Source organism: Dasypus novemcinctus, chromosome 25 (assembly GCF_030445035.2).
Source record: "Dasypus novemcinctus isolate mDasNov1 chromosome 25, mDasNov1.1.hap2, whole genome shotgun sequence".
NCBI lineage: Eukaryota > Metazoa > Chordata > Mammalia > Cingulata > Dasypodidae > Dasypus > Dasypus novemcinctus.
In genome coordinates, this window is record NC_080697.1 from 60376927 (window position 1) to 60384558 (window position 7632).

The window sequence follows — 7632 nt, forward strand, 5'->3', positions numbered from 1 at the left end:
AACAGATATTCTATCTTTCATTCTAGTGTCTTTTAAGATTTCTTTTCCTTGATGTTCTTGGATTTCACTAGGAAGTGTTTGAATGTAGAGTTATTTTTATTTCTCCTATTTTAGTGCATTTTCCATCTGACGACTCATGTCTTCAATTCTGGAAATTTCTCAGCCTTTTTGTCTTTGAGTTGTGCCTTTCTCTTGTATTATTATTTTTCTTCTTGGAAACCTCTATTAGAGGTGTTTTAGAGCTTCCTTTCTATCTTCATTTCTCTTTTATAAGTTTTCAGTTCTTTACTCTGTGTTCCATTCTGGGTGACTTCCTCAGATCTGTCTTCCACTTCACTGACTCTCTCTTCATTTGTGTTTAGCCAAATCTGTAACCTATCCATGAGCATTTTTAATCAATTTCAGCAACTGCATATTTAATTTATAGAATATAAACACGGGTGTTTTTTAAGTCACATTTACTTCTCTTTAAAAAAAGTTCTATTCTTGCCTTATGGCTTCATTCCTTTCTTTCTTTAAACATTTTGAAGCAACTTTTAGATCGCCCTGTCATCCTTTGGGAGGAATTTCTGCTTCTCTGCTGTTTGTGGTATATGCTCTCTAACATTTTACTGTATTTCCTTATGCTCTGTTTTAGTTTACAAGCTCCATTTAGTAAAATTATCTTCTCTGGGTTTTCCTCTGAGTGGCGAAGGACCTAGGGGCAAATCACTATAGAATACAGTGGCCAGACTGGACTCTTTCAAAAGTGAAAGAGAATACTAAGGTAAGGAAAACTGTATAATTTTGAAAATGTTTACTTATTGACCAACAAATTGGTTTTATTATATTTCTTGACCTGTTATGAAATAGTTCTATTAAAAACTGTTTTCAAAAATAAACTTTTTAGTTAACGTTGGGGTTTAAGATATAGTTAGGGGATTTGAATCTCTGGACTGATAATGTGATAGCCAGGTCCTGAGCCTCAACAGACTCCAGCACCTACAATCTGATTTATTGGACTTACCACACTCAGCTAAGATGGAGTTGAAGAAGGACAATCACCACACCATGGAGCCTAGAGTGATTACAACTGAAAATGGGAGGATGGCAGCCAGCATCCATGTGGAATCTGAGCCTCCTCTTGACATAGAGGTGCAATGGACACAACCAATCCAATGTCCACATAGAAGAGGTGGCATTGGATTGGGAAAAGTGGACATGGTGGACGATGGGTATGGGGAAGGGCAGGAAGAGATGAGAGGTGGGGGCGTATTTGGGACGTGGAGCTGCCCTGGATGGCGCCTCGGGGGTGATCACCGGACATCGTGGATCCTCACAGGGCCCACTGGATGGAATGGAGGAGAGTATGGGCCATGTTGTGGACCATTGTCTATGAGGTGCAGAGGTGCCCAAAGATGTACTTACCAAATCCAATGGATGTGTCATGATGATGGGAACGAGTGTTGTTGGGGGGGGAGAGGGGGGGGTGGGGGGGTGGGGTTGAATGGGACCTCACATATATATTTTTAATGTAATATTATTACAAAGTCAATAAAAAAAAATAATTAATAAAAAAAATAAACTTTTATAGGAAACAGTATATATTCATGTACATTAATGTGAAATAAAACGTTAAAAATCGATTAGCTAAACATTAAAAATTATTTCTGGTGTATGTTCACATACTTAACCAGCTTCCTGACCCTATATGTCTCTAATATTGTCACTGGTATTTTAAATATATGCTTATATATTTTAAATATAGACTCATTTTATTTTCATAAAATTGCCTGAAAAACCTCTTCAAAGTTGCTTTTTAATGTTTAATAAATTTGAAATTATTGGCACATTTAATTCTTTAATTTTCCCTTTTCCATAGATAGCAGCATTTATTTATTTGTTTGATTGATTGTTTATTTATTATTCCTTTTAGGAGGCATTGGGGATTGAACCTGGGACAGACCTAATACCTGGGAAGCAGGTGCTCAACCATTGGGTTATACCTGCTCCCCACATACTTCGTCATAATTTTTTAAATTATAGAAGTTTAAATAGATTTTTTAAAAATTTTAAAAATACCTCTTGAAAATAAAATAAATTATAGAAGTTGTAGGTTTACAGAAAAGGAATGCAGAAAATACAAAATTCCCATTTATCCCCCCCCTTTTTTTTAACTCTTTGAATTAGTGTGGTAACTTTGTTACAATTAATGAAGAATATTATTATAATTGTACTTTTAACTATGGCCTGCAGTTTACATTAGGGTTCCCTGGGTTGTACAGTTCTGTGCATTTTTTTAAATGTTATTTTAGTAACATAGATACAGCCTAAGATTTCCCCTTTTAACTACCATAATCTTTTTAATTAGAAAATATTCTCTTGCAGGTAAAAAGTATCTGGAAAGCTGAGAACAAATCCTGCTAGGTCAAATATATACTCAATTTTAATTTCTTTTTGTATTGAAATCTGTAAATATTTCAGCTCCAGTGTTTTCACAGATTCTGTCTTTTTGCTTCCATTCAGAGGTATCTTTTTTGGACAAATATTTCCACAGAAAAAACTCATCAGAGGAATTATCTCTATGATTTGTTTAAGTGCTTTTGCCACATTTAGATGTTACCAACCACAGCACAGGGCTTCTAAATTTTAATATATCCCATTGCAGTGTACACATTTATCAAAACAAAAGTAAGCACTTCATCAAAAGATATTTCTTACAAGCTGAGATCTCCCAAAGTGCAATGAGAGGACTTCAAAATTAAATTCCATCCTCTGCTTGAGCACTCATCGCCCTCCCTTGCTTCTGTAGGGACACATCCATGTCTTTCTCTTTATAAACCTTGTTTTCAGTAATCTGAGCTCATTAAGCTGAAGTGTTATGGTAGTCCACCTGTTGAGTGGTTGATTAATTATCCAATTGATTTTTTTAGATTTATTTTATTTATCCACCACCACCCCCTACCCCATTGTTGGCATTCACTGTCTGCCCATCTTCCTTTTAGGAGGCACCAGGAGCCAAACCCAGGACCTCCCCTCTGGGAGGGAGGCGCCCAGTGGCTCAAGCCACCTCCGGTCCCCAACTCATTTTTGTATGAAATGAAATTTAGAGTACTCAACTCTATAATTTTTATCTTATTATAGGACACTCAGGACAATTTATAAAACTTTTCTCAAAAGTTCAAGAACTTTTCAAATCCAATTGCCTGACAACAAAATGTCAGCATATATTGCCATGCTTGAATTTTCCTTAAATTTTTCAGTCCAGAGCTCCCCTTCACAAGAGTTGGCAGTTCAGTTACTCCAACTGCACATATAATTCACTGGCAAGTTTTAACAATTATGACTTCTATTATGTTGAACTCTAGGAAATTATCACTGTTGTAGGTCAAAATGCCCAACAACCAATTCTAAGTACATTCCTGTTTCATAGGTTTTTAAAATTCAGTGAGACTATTGCTTTTACTAAGGAGTGAGACCTACTAGAATTTAGATTTGTATTATCACCTCAAAATCAAGTAATTTTATCTTCAATGTTAAACTTTTTATATGAATTTCCAGCAGTGTTTGCAACACTGAGAGAAGGTTCACCTTGACCAGAATATATTTCCAAAACTTTGCTTTGATTGCCAGAAGTAGGTGAAACATTGAACCATTATTGGAATTATACTGGAATTAACTTACTTTTTTATTTATAAATCTGATCTGACTAACATAAAACTGGCATCATTTAACCATACGTGATGCTTTTCTACTAGTGGAGCTTCCAGTTAACAACTCCCACTTCACCTTAACAATGAGTACAAGATGACTTGGAATTGACAGTGAACAAATTAATTTAGACCCTCACTTGGCCACTTGTGCCTGCATGCTTTAAATCATAACTTTTAGACCATCTGCTCTCTCTCATTTTTAATAGAAGTCAAAATGTCCAGCTGGCCGGACCTGTCCCTGCCTCCTGCCCCCAGCCTGGCACTCCACGTCTACCCTGGCGGGGAGGACTTGAGCTCTGAGCTTTGCACCCAGCCCTCTGGAAGCAGCTCCTGTGAGGCGACAGGAGTTAGGAGCCTGTGGCTGGGAACTTCTTACAGAGTTTGCCAAACCTGATTTGCCCCCCGGGTCTCTGTCGTTCTTGGCCGACGTCCCGGCACCTTTCGCCTTCTAGTCGGGCGGCATGGCCAGGCTGAGCACAGCTGCTGCCCTGCAGCCTTGCCAGGGTGTCTGCAGGCCTCTTGCGAAGGCGGCTAGCTTTCGGGGGGTGCTGCTGCTTCCGGAGCCCGTCCGCCCCTGGACGGCGGGCTGTGCTGGCCGCGTGCTCACGGCTGCAGCTGAGCACAGATACGCATTTTGTGCACAAACAGTTTCACCAACTCTCTTGAGAAATTAAAGATATTTAAAATGTCACTACTCATACACCTTCCTTTTTTTAAAAAAAATCACAGCTACTGAGGTTCCCTGAAGAACGAAAGTGCAATGGCAAGTGATACGGTAAATGAACGGGTGTAGCCAGTAAGGGACAAAGGCGCAGGGCAGTGCTCCCTGCGCTCCTGACACTGCCGGGTCCGGCACACTCGGCGTTTTCACCCTCACCCCCCCCTTCCCTACCTCCCCAGAGCCTGGTGGCTTCACCTGGCTGGTGTCCCATGGCTGGCAGGGCCGCGGCGCTGCGCCCCCTCTCACCGTCAGCCCGGGGAGGAGTCAGGGCTTCTCAGCTGTCTCTAAGCGTGTTCCAGGGTACCAGCGAGAGCCCCCGCTGTCCGCAGGGTTACAGAGTCGGGGAGACCTCAGTCCTCACCGTCTTTGCTGTTAACCACAGGCTAGGTGAGAGGCCTGCTCGCCGCACGTGCGACCCTGGCTGGGAGGACCCACCCCCAGCTGGCTGCGTTTAGAGCAGTTCTGTAAAGCACGTGCTTAGTTTGCTAGAGGCTGAAGGCCACACACCGGGAGTGGGTGGGCTTTTACCAGGCGGTTCATCACCGTCCACGCTTCCAGCTCCAGGCTGGGAACACGTCCCAGCCAAGGCATCGGGTGGAGCTCTCTCCTCAAGGTCGGCGACCCGGATTCCTGCCCCTGGGGGGCTCGTGTGGCTGCCGCGGCCCCTTCAGCGCCCGCTGCCCGCCTGTGGCTCCTCCCTCAGCTTCCAGCAGCTTCTCTCCAAGCCTCCCGGCTCTGCTGATCCCAGCCCCCGGCCTCTGGGGCTCTTCTCTCGGCCTCCCGAGGCTTCTGTCTCTGCAGCTTTTTATTCCTCTGTTTATTAAGGACACCAGTGCGAGGATTAAGACGCAGCTTGGGTCACGCCGTCTCATCGGAGGCCCTTACCTGGAGTTCTCGAAACAACAGTCTCACCTGTGATACGTTTACCCACAGGGGAGTCGTCAGCCCTAAGGACGTGACTTTCTGGGGTCCACGAAACTTCCAACTGCCACGATCCTCCATTTGAAAAATGAAAGCCCGGGGGCAAGTGCTAAGCCAGGCGCAATTGCAGGACAGCAGCCTGTCCTGGGCACGACCCGCTCCCGGGGGACGCTTTGTCCTCGGGCCCGCCCCGGTGGTCCCGGCCCAGTCCGGCCTTGGGACCACTTCTCGGTTTGGGGTCCCCCCCTCGTGTTGGCATCTCAAAGGCACCGTGGCGCGGAGGCCCCCGTGCTGCAGCGTCAGGCTGGGGGAGGCGTCCCCCGGCACTGCCCTGGGCTGTCCTCAGTGTCATCGTGCAGAGAGCGCAGCGCAGCCCCGTGGAGTGGGGCTGGGGTCCCAGCCGGCCCTGGAACTCCAGCTCCCGGCCGGGCTCGGGGGCCCTGTCCTCGTTGGGTCCTGGGACCCCCCTCCTCAGGGCCGTGCTTCCCCCCTCACTGTGGCCCTGCCACTGCCCAGTGGCTCAGATACGTGCAAAACATGTATTTATTTAAAAAGTCCGGATGAGCGAGGGAAGAGCCGGCCGGGTCCCGATGCCAGAGGGGCGACATTCCCGAAGGCGGGGGCTGGGAAGGCCGGGGCGGGCCCGGCTCGGGGGTCCGCGAGGCGTCCCGGCTCACCTGGAGGCCTGCCTCGGATGCGGGCAGCGGGGCGGCCAGCACCCCACGCGAGCGTGCAGGAGCTCCCCGAGCGGGCGGGCCGTGTCCCCCGTGTGAGCTGGGAGCTCTTGGGGCTCCGCCTTCTGGCACAGGCCGAGCCCAGCGGAGGTGCCGTGATGTCGGGAGGGAAGGGCAGGGTGGACGGACCCGGAGGCCCCGTGACGGTCAAACCCACCCCCACCGTCTGCCTCGGCAGGCTTGACGTCCTGGCCAGGTGGGCTCCGCGTGTGGGGGGCTTGATAAGCCTCAGGGTCCCGCTGGGGACAGAGGAGGGGGCCGCCAGGCCCTCCTCGCCGCTTTCCTCCCTTTAGCCATTTCTTCTTCCTTCACTCCACTAACGTGTTTCTACATTTTGCATCTGCATCCCCTGCGTGGCTGACTCTTCCACCTCCAGCCCTGGGGAGAGGAGCCCCAAGGGCGAGGCGGGGCGCTGAGGGCTGACCGTGGGCACAGGGCGGCAGGCGCCCCTGTGCCCCCTTGGTGGGCTCCGCTGGCCAGTCCTGCAGGTGGGGCTCCTCACAGAGCCCCGGGGGAGAGGACCCGTCCAGGGGTCAGTGCCGGGAGCCCCCCGTCCACAGCTCGGGGGCTGAGCGACCCGAGGCTGCGGGGGTCACAGCGGGCCCCGAGTGTCCCGCTGGGCGCTGGGCGGGCCGGGAGGTGCTGTGTGTGTGTGTGTGTGTGTGTGTGTGTGTGTGTGTGTGTGTGTGTGTGTGTGTGTGTGTGGCTGGACCTCTCTGTTCTGGCGAGGCAGCTCTGGCTCCTTTACACTGAGCTGCTTGTGCTGGGGACAAGGGCAGGCTGCCAGCGCAGGGCCCGGGCTGGAGGGGCCCGGCCTCCCTGCCCTGGTGCGGGGGGTCCTCCAGCACAGCCCGGCAGCAGCAGTGCCCACTAGACCCCCCGCACGGTCCACAGGGCAGTGGGCGCTTGGTGGCTGTTGGGATCTTGATCGCCCGGAGAGGGCAGGACGGCGGCTTGAGGTGTGCCCCGGCCGGGGGTGGGAGGGTCTGCCGTGCACCCCGGCGAGACCCCTGCCCAGCCTGGGGCTGCTGGGCCTCCCTACGAGGACTCGGAATGACGGAGACCCCTCCCCGCTCTTCCTCGGCCCCTCTGCCCAGTCCAGCCCGGAGCCCAAAGGAGGCCTGAAAGGCACACCCAGGCAGAGCTCACGGGGCCAGGCCTGAAAGCTAGAGCGGCCGGGCGCGGGGCGCGGCCGGGGGCTGAGGGCGCGGGGTGCGGGGCGCGGGGCGCGGGGCGGGGGCTGAGGGCGCTGGGTGCGGGGCGCGGGGCGCGGCCGGGGGCTGAGGGCGCGGGGTGCGGGGCGCGGGGCGCGGCCGGGGGCTGAGGGCGCGGGGTGCGGGGCGCGGGGCGGGGCCGGGGACGCGGGGCGCGGGGCGGGGGCTGAGAGCGCGAGGAGCGGGCGGGGGCTGAGAGCCGGGGGCTGAGCGCGCGGGCGCGCCTGGTGGGCAGGAGCGCAGGCCGAGCGCAGCGGCCGTCCCCCTGCTCGTTCCTGGGGCCCCGCACCCTGCAGGTGCGGGACCAGCAAGGGCAGCGTGTGAGCAGCTGCGGGCAGGACGGCGGGAGG